At 36.7% G+C, this 16081-nt stretch overlaps 1 protein-coding gene and 1 long non-coding RNA gene across 4 annotated transcripts in view; one reads left to right on the top strand and one right to left on the bottom strand.

The window, feature by feature from the left end:
- The window catches only part of LOC147842616 (uncharacterized), a 1013036-nt gene that overhangs the window by 903466 nt on the left and 93489 nt on the right, over nucleotides 1–16081 (bottom strand). The gene's annotated exons all lie outside the window — the stretch shown is intronic.
- prkcz (protein kinase C, zeta) overlaps nucleotides 1–16081 on the top strand; it is a 223504-nt gene that overhangs the window by 134515 nt on the left and 72908 nt on the right.

Raw genomic sequence — 16081 nt, 5'->3', positions numbered from 1 at the left:
TAAGAACACTTTCTGCCCTCCTGCCACTTTTTCTCTCTCCTCTCGGTCTGGATGGAGCTGAAGTAGGTCATGATTTTTCCTCCCTCTGTCCTTCCTTTAAGGATCAGACTCATTTCCTCCCTCCCATCAGCACCTCTGGATCTGTCTCTCTCTCAGTGTTTCTCTGTGATCTCAGCTCTGTTCAGACACACAGACCTTCTACAGTCACTAACAAATCAATTTAAAGGCAAAACAGCAGATTCCCTTTTCCATATCAGATCTTTAATTTTCCTTGTGTTCCTCATCCATCGTTAGTATGTGAAATATTTTCTGCTCTGAGAACAGAATCACCCTCTTCACAAACATTACAGATGCATTTCCAAGCCTCGTGAGACCTCTCAAAGTTTTTTTTTTTTGCAGTAATGTGGCAGAACAACTCAAGACTTGTGCTGTTTACCCAGATTATTTCCACTTGTCCATGTTGTTTTGGTTCTTTGATCGTGTGTGAAAGGAAGAAGTCGAGCAGATTTTCCTTAGATTTGAGTTCACAGAGATTAATTTATGATGTCATGAATAAGGAAGTTGGCATCTGTTGTCGAGGCGATGGAGGCAGCAGGTGTGGCGTCTGTGGGGCATCAGACAGACCTGCTTGCTCTTTAAAGCCTCATTAAACATCCGGCACTCGTAATAAAAGAATCAGACACTGAGATGCAGCAAACGGAGTGCTCACAGGATGGAGAGGAGAGATGTAAATCTTTACTTCTACTTTGTTTTTGTGCTTGATGCAAGTTTGTAACAAACTGATCAGTGTTTTAATACATCTGTAAAGTTTGACATTTTTTTCTGAGTTTTTTTTTCTGTCTAATGTAACAAAATTCCCAAAATACACTTTGAATACACTTTTCCTTTTTACTTATCTTTGTGTCCGTAGAAAAAATATATTTATTAAAGGCTGTTTTCTCAAACTACGTTTTTCCCCTGCACTGAGCAATGGAGCACAGTTGAATTCTCTCACTTTCCTTCGGCTTATTCTCTGCTTTTTCAAGGGTTGCCACAGCAGAATGAACCACCAATTTCTCTGTCAATTGTCGTTGCGGCTGATGCCCTTCCGGTATCAACCCAGCTCTGAGACTACAACACTCAGTGCCGTGAAACACACACATGCTACCATCCACACACTACGGCCCATTTAGTATATCCTATTCCCCTATAGCGCTTGTGTTTGGACTGTGGGAGAAATCAGAGCACCCGCGAGGAAACCCAGTTTAAGTCTGTTTTTTATTATTATCATAACAAAGTGTAATTATTCTAAAGGTTTTTACTGAAGATTTAATTATGCTTCATATGTCTGACTATATACCACATTATAATTCTACCAAAAACAGATTTTTATGGCTGTTTACTTTATTTTTGTTTAATTATTAAAAGTGCTTTACTTCCAACTTCCATAGATTGTTGTGCCAGAAATATATTCTAATAAATACATATTTAATTTAAAGATGCTTAATTTGCAACATTATGTTTTTAAAAAACATTTAATATCAAAAGTAAGTTTTTTTTTTTTTTTTATTAGTTTACCCTGTTCACCTGCAATATCTTGCTTTAAAAATAAAGGTTCCAGGAGGAACCCCAAAGAAGAAGCAATAGAATCTTTATTGGTTAATCAAACAAACTTTTACTTAAAAGTTAAATGACTAGACTTGTTCGAGCTGATAGAAAGGCAACATTAACTCAAATAGCCACTCGTTACAACCGAGGTATTCAGAAGGAATCTCTGAATGCACAACACAATCAACCTTAAGGCGGATGGGCTACAGCAACAGAAAAAACACTGGTTCCTCCTGTCAGCTAAAAACAGGAAACTGAGGCTACAATTCACACCGGCTTACCAAAATTGGACAATAGAAGATTAAAAAAACATTGCTCGGTCTGATGAGCTCGATTTCTGCTGCGACATTCGTATGGTAGGGTCAGAATTTAGCATCAACAACATGAAAGCATGGATCCATTCTGTCTTTTATCAACAGTTCAGGCTGGTGGTGATGGTGTAATGGTGTGGAGGATATATCCTTGGCACACTTTGGGCCTATTAGTACCAATTGAGCATTGTGTCAACGCCACAGTTTTGTTGCTGGCCATGTCCATCCCTTTATGACCACAGTGTACCCATCTTCTAATGGCTACTTCCAGCAGGACAACGCTCCATGTCATAAAGCATTAATCATCTCAGACTGGTTTCTTGAACATGACAATGAGTTCACTGTACTCAAATGGCCTCCACAGTCACCTGAGCTCACTCCAATAGAGCACCTTTGGGATGTGGCGGAACAGGAGATTCGCATCATGGATGTGCTGCCAACAACTCTGCAGCAACTGCATGATGCTATCATGTCAATATGGACCAAAATATCTGAGGAATATTTCCATTATCTTGTTAAATCTATGCCACAAAGGATTAAGGCAGTTCTAAAGGCCAAATTGGGTTCAACTAGTAATGTGTACCTAATAAAGTGGCTGGTAAGTGTATTTCCAACATGGATTTTTAATGACAAAAGAACATGATCTAACAGTTTATGGAAATTAAACAGTATATTCCTTAAAGCTACATTGATCTTGTGTAAACTGAACTCTGCTGTTAGCATATATTTTCTTAACACATAAGAAAACAAGTGGCGGTTCCGATGACTTGCATTAAGTGATGGATATTGACATGTACAAACTGTAAACAGTCTCACTGTTTCAAAGCTAAGTGTTTTAAGGTGTATGTGTGTGTGTGGTAATGCACTGAGATCATTTCCAGGCACTTCACTCACTTATCTCGACACGGTCAATAAAATCCGAGCCCAGGTTTTTCTCAGCTCTTAACCGACTGACCTGTATTTTCAACACAATAGTAAAGATAATAAACACTTAACACTTTACTTAACACTTGTCCTAAACCTTCAGACACCAGTGATAGCATTTTAAATCAGCCGTATTTTATTCTTTGTGATTTTATTTCATTATAAATGTTTAATCCGTTTATACTGTGAAATTGATATTGCTATTGATATTGTGATATTGCTTACTTTTACACAATGAATTTGGATTTATGAATAATAAGGCACCCATAAAATATCATTCAGTGTAACAGTAGTCTACACTCACCGGCCATTTTATTAGGTACTTGCTAGTACCGGGTAGTACCTTTTGCCTTCATAACTGCCTTAATCAAGCATAAATTTTACAAGGTACTGGAAATATTCCTCAGAGGTTTTGGTCCATATTGACATGATAGCATCACGCACTTGCTGCAGATTTCTTGGCTGCGCACTCAGGATGTGAAACTCCCATTTCATAACATCCCAAAGGTGCTCTATTGAATTGAGATCTGGTGACTGTGAAGGCCATTTGAGTACAGTGAACTCATTGTCATGTTCAAAAAACCAGTCTGAGTAGATGCACGCTTTATGACATGACACGTTATACTGCTGGAAGTAGCCTTCAGAAGATGGGTACACTGTGTTCAAAAACAGATGGACATGGCCAGCAACAAAACTCAGGTAAGTTGTGGCATTTACGCGATGCTCAATTGGTACTAATGGGCACAAGAAATGTGCCAAGAAAACATTCCTTACACCATTACACCATCACCACCAGCCTAAACCATTGATACAAGGCAGGATGGATCCTTCAAGGTTCAACGTGTTGTACGTACCTCGATTGTATCGAGTGTTTATTTGAGTTATTGTTGCCTTTCTATTAGCTGGAACAATCTCGCCATTCTCCTCTCACTTGCACCCACAGAGCTGCCGCTCACTGAATATTTTCTCTTTTTCAGACCATTCTCTGTAAACCCTAGAGATGGTGAAAATCCCAGTAGATCAGCAGTTTTTGAAATACTCAGACCATCCCGTCTGGCACCAACAACCATTCTACGTTTAAAGTCACTTAAATCACGTTTCTTCCTCATTCTAATGCTTGGTTTGAACTGCAATAGATTGTCTTGACCAGGTATAAATGCCTTGATGCATTGATTTGCTGCTATGTGATTGGCTGATTAGAAATTTGCGTTAACTAGTTGTTGTACAAGTATACTTAATAAAGTGGCCTTTCAGTGTATATGCTCCCAACTTTTTTTGGTTTCCGTATTTCATAATGCAAACAATCACAAAAAAATAAAAAATAAAAAGCATTTCCATACTTGCATTCGGGACCAAACTATCAAACATACTAAAAACTTCAATGTTCAGTCCCTTGTTATTTTTAGTCACGCTCTGTTTCACAGGACAAATGAGACTTTTTGCTTCCGTTGCATTGTGTGTGCGTGTGTGTGTGTGAGTTGTCATTGAAGGGCTTGTGGCCAAAATCCCCATCAAATTAATGTCATGGAGCACAGCGTAAAAGGAAATCTATTTCTTGCAGCACTCAGAAATCTATCCGGCTGTGAGTTGTGAGGCATCTGGGGTGAATCCTCATGATGAGAGTAATCCAGCGCCGCAGTGCTGAACGGAGGCTCTTCGCCAACTCGTGGAGGAACACACTGAAATTACACCCTGTGTCTGTTTCTCATCCATTATATTTTCTCGGTGAAGCCGTTACATGGTGTTCTTCTGTGTGCGTGGTCGGACTATTTTTACTGGCTTGTGTGTTTGTTTTCTTTTACAGCTATTCAATGAAAACAACCCTAACAACATTTCTCAGCCTCTCTACAGTTATTCGGATTAGAGATGCAGATGATTAATTGATGATCAGTTCATTGACACAAAAACACAAAAGTCAGTTTTGAAAAGGTGTTCTTTTTGGCTTTTCTTTAGCTGTGTTTCCATCTAAAGATTGTTGAATTCTGTGTCTGACGATCGGGTTGTCGTCGTCCTAACCTTCGACCACCCCCCGTTCCACAATGCACCGCCCCCTTAGGGCTCCCCCTGCAGGTGGTGGGACTGCGGGAGGATGGTCCCACGTTGCTCCTTCCGGCTAAGCCCGGCGGGGTTGCGTTGGAAATAACCCAACCACCAGGCACTCGCATATGAGCCCCAACCCCAGGCCTGGCTCCAGGGTGGGGTCCCGGCTGTGCCATATCGGGCGACATCACTTACTTTGATGTCACTGAACTCATAAGGGGTTTTTGAACTGCACTTAGTCTAACCTGTCACCTAAGACCTGTTTGCCTTGGGAGACCCTACCAGGGGCATTAGCCCCCAACAACATTGCTCTTAGGACCACTCAGGCACTCAAACCCCTCCACCACGATAAGGTGGCGGAGGAGCTCCGACACCCGAGAGGAGCTCGGAGTAGAGCCGCTGCTCCTCCACATCGAGAGAAGTCAGCTGAGGTGGCTCGGGCATCTGTTTCGGATGCCTCCTGGACGCCTACCCAGGGAGGTGTTCCAGGCATGTCCCACCGGGAGGAGGCCTCAGGAAAGATCCAGGACACGCTGGAGGGACTATGTCTCTCAGCTGGCCTGGGAACGCCTCAGGATCCCCCCAGAGGAACTGGAGGAAGTGTCTGGGGAGAGGGAAGTCTGGGGTTTTTTCCTAAGACTGCTGCCCCCACGACCCGGTCCCAAAACAACACTATAAACTGCTCTGACAATTATTTCCTCTGGTACGGATTATGGGCATTATTTAGTTTTAAATGCTGCCAATGCGAGTTTGAACACTATTTTACATGGCCAAACTACTGTAAACAGTAGCAGATCAGATCAGCACATCAGATCAGTCACTCAAGCTATCTACTTCTAATCATGTTTAATAGCTTAAATATGTATTAATTAGATACTAACCCTTACCATTTCATTGGGAGTGCAGTGGCTAGTATTTAAATGAAGGGCTGGTATTTAAATGTTTCTGTCATGTCACGTCGTGTTTGCAACAGACAGCCAAATTGCTTGTAGCTGGAATCTTGTCTTGTCACATGTGGTTTGGATATTTACAAAACTGGAATATTGCATGAAACATTTGCAAATAATGCACCGTTGTCAGCATTTTAGAATAATCAAAACATTATTTTTAGATACTATTTTATAATGTAGTCAGTCTGCTGGTTTGTCCAATAATGCCATCCCATCACGGCCAATTTTTGTTGACATATGATCTGTTAAAACAAAATAGCATTATTATTTTTATACGCATGCTGTATTTTTCAGCGTAGTTTATGCACAGTTTCAAAGTCTATGTGCACTTTGGCATTTTCATTAAGCATTTTTAATGTGATGTTCCAAAATGTGGATTAAAATAGGTGGATGGAATTTCTATTGTAAAATTGTATTTTAAAAAATCCACTTTTAATATCACACTTCATTAATTTGTGTCTGTAGATGTCAATTACAATACACTCTTTTTTTCTCTAGTACTGAGCCTTACATCTCCACTACAACAGCGCTTACATCAAACTTCCCAGTTGTATTCTTATCTACATCTTAAAGATCTTCACAGAAGGATATGCTCATACTTTGACTGATTATGTACAACAATTTATTGTATAAATTGTGAAAATTTAATCAAATTTTGGCTGCCTGTTGTGTTTTTTAAATTATAATAAATAATAAAAAGAAATTCCCCAAATTCTCTATAAAATAACCTAAACCTATAACCTATAAAATAAAACAAACTTTTAAACTGGCTTCATCCAATTTTCATATTTTTACGTTAAAAATTGACACATATTCAATGAAATAATGCTACATTTGCATATATTTAAACAACATAGTAGAAAACTGCCAAATTTGTTTTTGCAATTTGTAATGTAGTCGGTCAACTGAATAAATATTGCGATAAATGTTACCATGTTTTTCCTATTGACCTGCGATATCTTTCCTTTTTTGTATATCATCAAACTAAACTGGTACATTTAGCTCATGAACATTCACTCATTCATTCATTTTCTTTTCAGCGTAGTCCCTTTAATATTCAGGGGTCGTCACTGTGGAATGAACTGCCAACTTATCCAGCATACGTTTTACACAGCGGATGCCCTTCATTGCAACCCATCACTGGGAAACACCCATACACTCTCATTCACACACATACACTGCGGACAATTTAGCTTACCCAATTCACCTATAGCACATGTCTTTGAACTGTGGAGGAAACTGACCCAGAGCACCCGGAGGAAACCCATGCCAACATGGGGAGAACATTTAAACTCCACACAGAAATGCCAACTGACCAAGCCGAGGCTCGAACCAGCGACCTTTTTGCTGTGTGGCGACAGGGCCACCAACTGCGCCGCCTGCACCTTAACATATAATATGTAAATATTACAATTTTATCCTCGCGAGCTAAAGATTGATAGAGTAGGCTAATAATTAAATGGTGTAAGTCTTTCACACATCATAAACATTCACATGTACAGTAAACGTTGGCTATTTCGCTTCTCCAAATTATCCTTTACACGCACCATATCCTATGCTCATTTATAAAGAAAATAATACACTTTATAATAACAGTAACTGCTTGCTCACATGGATGCACACATGCACCATTTGCCAGTGTGTGTACATCCTAGATGGCACTATTGACACATTGCATAATAGATTGTCCATTTAATCATTAAATGGTTTGATTACATTGTCTACCACAGATTCTATTTACAATCCTCTTAGCATTTTATTTAACCCTTTAACTGGCATTGTAACCACTTGGTTGACCTTTTGTCCATACAGCGGGTTCAGGTAAATTCAATTCCATTCAAGTCAAGTTTGTTTGTACAGCACTTTTCCCAATCATTTTCATTCTAAAGCAGCTTCACAAAAGTTTAAGGTGTTGACTATATGCTATATATACATAGTTAACCAGCAATTGTACAATATATTGTGTATATTTCAAAAAAAGGCTGTGTCTATATATTCAATATATTTTGAAGTGATCTGATCATTACAGTAAAAAAGAACAGTTTGTGCATTGCGCAATACTGTCTTAACCCTCTCAGGCTCAAATAAAGTTTTAGAATCAGGAAAAATCTGATATTTGGGGAAAGTTATCATATGGGGTAGTACAATGGAATCCTGACTTTTTTTTAGAGAGACCTTCAGATGCAAGGCGTTCTGGGATGTTGCAGATTTGCAACATTGGCCCAGTGTGGTAATTAAACACTGACGACTGAATATGATATAAACAATAACTTTTTTTATACAACTTTTCAAACAATGTAACAAATTGCTTTTCGGTGGCAGAACAACAACAAAAACAACATGGAATCCAAATCCAATACCTCAAATCCTCATTGAGTAGGTCATGTTTCCAAGTCACTTTGTCATGTGGTACTCCAGGAAACAGTTTTTGTATTTTGTGTCATCTGGTGAGCAAGTGGGGAAACTGTTTTTTGCCAATGGACAACCAAGTCCTGCAGTGGTACTTCTGAGTAAAAAACTTTTAAATATGTCTGGAGTAATAAGGTAGTTAATTTTTAACTTTTGCAAATCTGCAACGCCTGCCTTGAGAGGGCTAAAAGTCCTCACAGGGTTGGCATTATCGATTTAATTCCTATTAGGGTTGGCATCTTCTCTTCAAGGTTAGGTTATCATTAAAACAAAACAAAACATGCTAAATTTGCTTATAGTAGTTTAAGGAAATTTAACCAAAGATATACATTATTAAAAAGTTGTGGTGGAAGTTAAAGGGTTAAAGTAAAAACATTGTTGTTTGGGTTAGGATGCTTGAGTTTGTGTATCATTAGGGTTCACTATTGACTAATTAATTGATTAATTTTAACAACAAATGATCATGGGTACCGGTGGAAATCGACATCCCTACGTCAGCTTGATGAATTGATGTGTTTTGAGTTTTGAGAGATCAATATTGAAAGATTTGTGTGTGCCAAATATGTGGCTGTTTTTTTATTTATTTGGGTAATTAGGCTTCGGGCGGCACTCCAATTCAGACAATCATTCCCATTCTTCCTAGACTCACAGATGATGTCACTCTGGAGAGCCTCAGGTCCTTGTGTTAATCGTCAGTGTCCCACTTGTGTGTATGTGCGTGTGTGTTTTTGAAACTGCGGAATGACACGGATGTCTTTGAATTAGACATGTTTTATTCCCTCTTTACAAAAGCGACTGAGAGGGAGGATTAGGAGGAGAGGATGGGTGAAATCCAGAGGCAGGCGAGTGTGGGTGAAAGAATCTGACATAAACGTTTGATCCTCTCCTGCTGTTTCTCCCTGTTCCTCATTAAATAATAGTGAGGTGCGAAAAGGAGACACGCTCTCGTCTGCTGGACTAAAAGTTGTGCATTAACTTTTTAAGTCTCGTTTCTGGTCATTTTCTGGCACTTCTTTAACATTTTAGCAGTTTTGGATGTGATAGTAAATCTGATGTCAAATTTTTCAGATTAGAGTTGGCGATTTAAGGTGTTCAATATGAACACCTTATATTCAATAATACACCTTATATTCAATAATCAATATTCAATATGATTCTTTAATTCAATTCCATTGTGTGGTACAGTGGTTAGCACTTTTGTTTAATTTTGTGATGGTAATTCCCAGAAATTTGCATACATATATATATATATATATATATATATATATATATATATATATATATATATATATATACACAGTTGACGTCAGAATTATTAGCCCCCTGAATTATTAGCGCACCTGTTTATTTTTTTCCCTAATTCCTGTTTGATGGAGGGAAGATTGTTTCAGCACATTTCTAAGCATAATAGTTTTAATAACTTATTTCTAATAACTGATTTATTTTATCTTTGCCATGATGACAGTAAATAATATTTTACTAGATATTTTTCAAGATACTTCTATACAGCTTAAAGTGACATTTAAAGGCTTAACTGGGTAAGTTAGGTGAACTAGGCAGGTTAAGGTAATTAGGCAAGTTATTGTATAATGATGGTTTGTTCTTTAGACTATCGGAAAAAAAAAATTAGCTTAAAGGGGCTAATAATTTTGTCACAAAAATGTTTTTTTAAAAATTAATAACTGTTTTTATTCTAGCCGAAGTATAACAAATAAGACTTTTTCCAGAAGAAAAAATATTATCAGACATACTGTGAAAATTTCCTTGCTCTGTTTAACATCATTTGGGAAATGTTTAAAAAGAAGAAGAAAAATAAAAAAGGGGCTAATAATTCTGACTTCAGCTGTATATATATACACAATTGAAGTCAGAATTATTATCCCCCTGTTTATTTTTTCCACAATTTTTGTTTAACGGAGAGAATATTTCTTCAACGCATTTTTAAACATAATAGTTTTAATAACTCATTTCTGACTGATTTATTTTATCTTTGTCATGATGACAGTGCATAATACTTGACTATATATTTTTCAAGAAACTTAAAAAGACACTATACAGCATGTTTTTCAAGACACTTCTATACAGCTTAAGGTGACAATTAAAGGCTTAACTATGTTAACCAGGCAGGTTTAGGGTAATTAGGCAAGTTATTGTATAATGATGGTTTGTTCTGTAGACTATCGAAAAAATATATAGCTTAAAGGGGCTAATAATTTTGTCCCTAAAATGCTGTTTAAAAAAATAAAACTGCTTAACCTACTATGTTAGGTGTGCAATCTGACAAAATGACAGTGACACAAATTATAAAAATAAAGGTCTGTGTATGCAACTTCTATAAGTCATGTAAAACAATTAATTGCAAACTGAAATAAATACAATTTGATTATATGGTTTGGAATTTTATGTTTTATGATTATTTAATTTTTTTGCCATTATTTTGTATTTAAATTTATTTTTAGCGATTGCGAATCACGAAAAACTAGGGGGTCTGATGAGTGTATGTTTGTGTTTATGCAAGAGTGTGTGGATGATTTGGAGTATTTGGTTGTGTCTGGAAGGGCATCTGCTCCGTAAAACATTTGCTGGAATAGTTGGTGGTTCATTCCGCTGTGGTGACCTCTAATAAATCAGAGACTAAGCCAAAGGAAATTTCATTTAGAAATTTGCTCTATGAAAAAAACAGTAAAATTTTGACCACCTGTAATGTTAGTGTGAAGGCTGTAATGATTTAACTGATGTCTTATCCTAATTAGATTGTTTTTTCAAGTTGGAGGAATGTCCCTAGATTTAATGCTAAATATAATAATCAAATTTTCAGACTTTTTTTTTAATTGTGTATTGCCAACTTAGTTATTTTGCTTATTTATGCTTTAATCATTTAACAATACTAAAAAATATATAATAACAACAACAATGCCACGTATTGCTGATTGATTGATTTTATGTCTTGATTTTTAAAATAATTTTTTTTTTTTTTTTTTTTTAGATAATCCTAATTTTATTTGTTTGACAAAATATTTATATCTATGATTATTAGGAATTCATTCAGTAAACTTGCTCTGCATATCATACAATTAATTTAAAAAAAACACTTAAATTTACCTTAATTCAAAAACAAATTTAGGGGCTGTTCGCATATCACATATCTTTTGCGTGTTATTTCCAATTCAGTCACACTGCAAGCATGTGCAAATAGAGATGCACTTGCTTTTTTTTTTTTGGTGTGTCGACAGCGCAGCAAGTTGAAAACATCTCAGCCATTCAGAATTCCGCTAGCACAAAAAAAAACCAATCAGTTACACCCTTTGTATGTATTATGCACAATTCAGTAGACAAATTGTAGCGCACCCAAACACTGAGGTGCTTTTATCCCTTTTTTCCGTATATAAAACTTGCATCAGAGCTACAGCAAGGGTTTGTCAGTGGTGGTTTCTTGGAGAAGTACAACTAATGTTTGCTTAGCAACAACAGACGCAATGGGAACGCAGGCTCCTGAGCACATTCAAAATTTGTACAGGAAGAGCTTGAAGAGCTGCACGATTACTTGAAAAAAAATCACGATCTCGATTTGACCCCCCACACAATCATAATCCAGCATCTCTACAATTCAGCCAATTATAATTAAAGGTCAGGAGAAAAGACTTCACATTGTTTTGGTGTTAAACCCTGTATGTATAAGGAATAATTCAACAAAAAAATGTCATTTCTGTCTTAATTTAATGACGTATGAATATGGGAAGTATGATTTGCATATGTGTGTTTTTTCCTCAAAGAGATGGCAATCATGACATAAACAACACTCGGCAGTGAAAGTAAAACCAAAAGTGTGCACATCATTTAAATCAGGGGTGTCCAAACTCGATCCTGAAGGGCCGGTGTCCGAGTTTAGTGAGTTTAGCTCAAACTTGCTTTAGCACACCTGCCAGGAAGTTTTTAGTATATCTAGTAAGAACTTGATTAGCTAGTTCAGGTTTGTTTGATTAAGGTTGGTGCTAATCTCTTCAGGACACCAGAAGTTTGGACACCCCAATGTTTTATTTACATGATCATATCGCATTTTCGAGTTATGATTATGACAACAAGCATTTGATATGTTTTTTTTACTAGTGAACAAAAAGTTTTGTGCATGAGAAGAACTGTTTAACAGTGACAGTATACTGCTCTAGCCCACAGTATATAATGTTGAATATAATGCATAACATATAACAATAATACGAAGGACTCTTGGGATAATGGGATTATGACAAATGTCAGATTTTTCCAGTGAACAAAAAGCTCTAATAATATTGTAAATAACAGATTGCAAGCATTTGTCTCAAATACAATAATTAAACTTTAGAATTATGAATATTTGTGTTCTGATGGCATCTCTGTGCACCAACAACCAGGACAAATTTAAAGTCTAGTCAAGTCCACCATTTCAAGTACAAAATTTAGCTAAATTAACCAACAGTAGACATACACATAGGCCTAATAGTATTAAGAATAACAATACTAATAGTGTACTCATATTAACCTTTATTTTACATCTACAGAATCCTGAGAAAATCGTGATCTTGGTTTAAGCAAAAGCAAAATCATTTTAGCCAGAATCGAGCAGCCCTTGTGGCTTGCCTCGCATTTTCCAGTCTGTTTTGTGAACGTTCTCTTGTTCAGAGTAAAATTGAAAGTGAATAAAGTGTAAAAACAAGCCTTTCTCTTGTCTCTGCCCCCTCCCCCAGCAATCTCAAAACAAACACAGGCTTATTCAGACCTTTCAGTAGCTTAATTCAGTAGCAGTAGTTTCAAGTCTTCAGAACGTCAAGGGTCTTGTGCTAAATTCCCATGATTTTGCAGCTGTATCTGGGATACGTGGAGCACACGCTCGGCCCTGAAGGCCCTTTCGCTCAGCTTTGCTAAATGCTTGCTGTTTGTCAGGGATGATTGGTTGGCTTTAAAGTTTAATCCACTGTCCTGAATGGAAGCCCAATATGTGCAGGCTTGATGTGTTTTAAATGGCTGCAGAAACACATTGTTTCTCTGCCATTGCTTTTGCTTAGCAGCGCTGGCTCGATATATTCAAAGTCCACGGGGTGGAAGCTGTGCAGGGATTCATATGCGAGAGGGGAAGAGGAAGAAAAAGAAGCCGTTTATATGAAAGATTACACACATTTCTAAGAATATTGGCGGAGAGATGCTGCATATAGCTTCAGGTGGATTCGGGATGCTCTTCTTTGATGGTTTCCTGCTGATGGGTGATCTTATGCTGCCTTCCAGACGTCCTTCAGGAGCTTCCTGAGATTTCTGAAAGTTATTTCGGTCGGAAATAAAACAGACACTTTACGCTATTTAATGCCTCACTATCTTGAGGAAGCAGAACATGTTCGGCGCGAGTTTAACAAAATAAAAAGAAGTATTAGGTTTAATTAAGGATACATCTGGATGTTTTTCTTACACATGGACTATTTTGCATTTTTCAGTCAGTGTGCACGGATTGAGTTCATAGAATTTCTGTAACACTCTAACACCACTAATAAATCCACAGCACGAAACTGACTTTTGTGAATTAAATTCAAATATAATTTAACAATTGTAGTTTACATTAAATTTAATGAAGGAAACTTGGAAACCATTTGTTTTTTTTATTTGAGTCTGTCATTTTTAGTAAATTATATGCTTATAGTGCAGTTAGATTAGTCTGGATCCCAAATAAATTAATATTAAGAGCTGGTTCTTTTTTAGTGAATCAGATGCATCGTGTTGTTTCAGCTCATTTTAAATAAGTAGTTTGAACAAGCAAAAAAAATATTTTTTTTGAGTGCATGTGATTAGATAATAGGGTATGTGCGTAGCTAGTGTTTTTTTTCCCATACCGATAAACTTCCGGTGGATGGTTAATGTAAGTTTTTTTTTTATTTGACATGGTTCCTTTTCAGCATCGATGTTGTTATGTAATTAAAATTTAATCAGTTAAATAGACTTAGGCATTCTTTTAGTTGTTTAAGTATAAAACGAAATCATATCCGTTTACAGGATCAGCAGGCTGCACAGAAACTCCATTGAAAATATTGGGGTAAAATAAATTTTCTTTATTTAAAGACACGACGCAAAAAACTGTAATTTCATGCAGTGCTTCTTGTACATTCTGAGAGCCACTTTACACTACCTGACAAAAGATTTACAGTAGGAACAACAAATAATAACTTGGCTTATAGTTGATCATTTGGTATCAGAGTTGGCTTAAATGAAAGGCAAAGGCTTCTAGATTATGCTTATTTTAACAAAATAAAATGTGATCATGCCTTGATTTTTATTTTTTTAATTAGGACACTGAGGTCTGACTTTGCTGAGACAAAAGTCTTGTCACTCAACAGAAATAATGTACAGTATAGAATATAAAGTCATGGTGCAGTGGAAAAAGAATTAATACTGTGTATGACTCCCATGAGATTGGAGGACTGCATCCATACATCTCTGCAATGACTCAAATAACTTATTAACTTATATATAACTTAATAATAAATTATTAAATCATCTGGAATGGCAAAGAAAGCGTTCTTGCAGGACTCATAGAGTTCATCAAGGTTCTTTGTATTCATCTTCAATTCCTCCTTGTTCTTACCCCAGACATGCTGAATAACGTTCATGTCCGGTGACTGGGCTGGCCAATACTGGAGCACCTTGACCTTCTTTGCTTTTAGGAACTTAGATATAGAGGCTGAAGTATGAGAAGGAGCACTATCCTGCTGAAGCATTTATCCTCTGTGGTTTGTAATGTAATAAGCAGCACAATTGTCTTGTTACCTCAGGCTGTTGATGTTCACATCCACCCTGAAGATCTCTCGCACGTCCCCATACTGAATGTAACCCCAAACCATGATTTTCCTTTACCGAATTTGACTGATTTTCTGTGCGAATCTTGTGTCCATGTGGGTTCCAATAGGCCTTCTATAGAATCTGTGATGATTGAGATGCAGTTTAACAGATGATTCAATAGACAAATCTACTTTCTGCCATATTTACAAATTATCAACTAGAAGTCAAATTATTATTTGTTGCTCTTACAACTGGGATCGACGACAAGACTTTTGTCAGGTAGTTTATATCGTTTATAGTGAAGATTTTTGATTTTAAAGAGAACATGTGTTAAATGCGGCATACAGCTCACCAGAAGCGATTCCTGAAAAAAAAAGTTTCTTCTTCATATACCCTACACTTCGAATTGAAATCATTGAAATATATATATATATATATATATATATATATATATATATATATATATATATATATATATATATATTTAGTAACTAAAAATCACATTTAAATAGGTAACATTTATTTTTAAATAGTACACATATATTAAAATATTACTTTTTTCGTCACAATTTTGATCAAATAACTGCTGACTTCAAAGAGTAGAAGAGACTTCTTAAAAAAAAATAAGTGTCATTGTCTTAAAGCTTTTGATCAATAGTATACCTAGCTTATACAATGCTAATAATCTGGTCTGGCCTCAAATGTGTCAGTTCACTGATTCAGTTCTTTGTAGTGATTCAAATTGAATTTCTGACTAAAAAACTGACTGACTTTGGACTTGAATCAAACTCGCACATCTTACAAATTCCTTCAAGACTTGACTCTTTCATTTGACAACACGTCAAGTTAAAGTAATCGTTAACCTTAATCATACGGAACGCGTTTATTTCAATCTTCACGCTTTAGATGATATGTGTGCTACTTCCCAGCCCTGATTTCCCAATGTTTAACCCTAGTTACATAAACTGAGCACCTGACAGAAAGCGCAGAGTAAAATGTAGGCCGTTCCTCGGTGGACCGGAGGCTTCAGAGATGCGGAGAAATGACTGCGGCAGGTGAAGATCT

This window comes from Danio rerio, chromosome 8, assembly GCF_052040795.2.
Source record: "Danio rerio strain M-AB ecotype USA chromosome 8, GRCz13ab, whole genome shotgun sequence".
In the NCBI taxonomy this organism is placed as follows: Eukaryota; Metazoa; Chordata; class Actinopteri; order Cypriniformes; family Danionidae; genus Danio; species Danio rerio.
The sequence above is the reverse complement of the archived record's forward strand: the minus strand, read 5'-3'. Positions and strand labels throughout refer to the sequence as shown.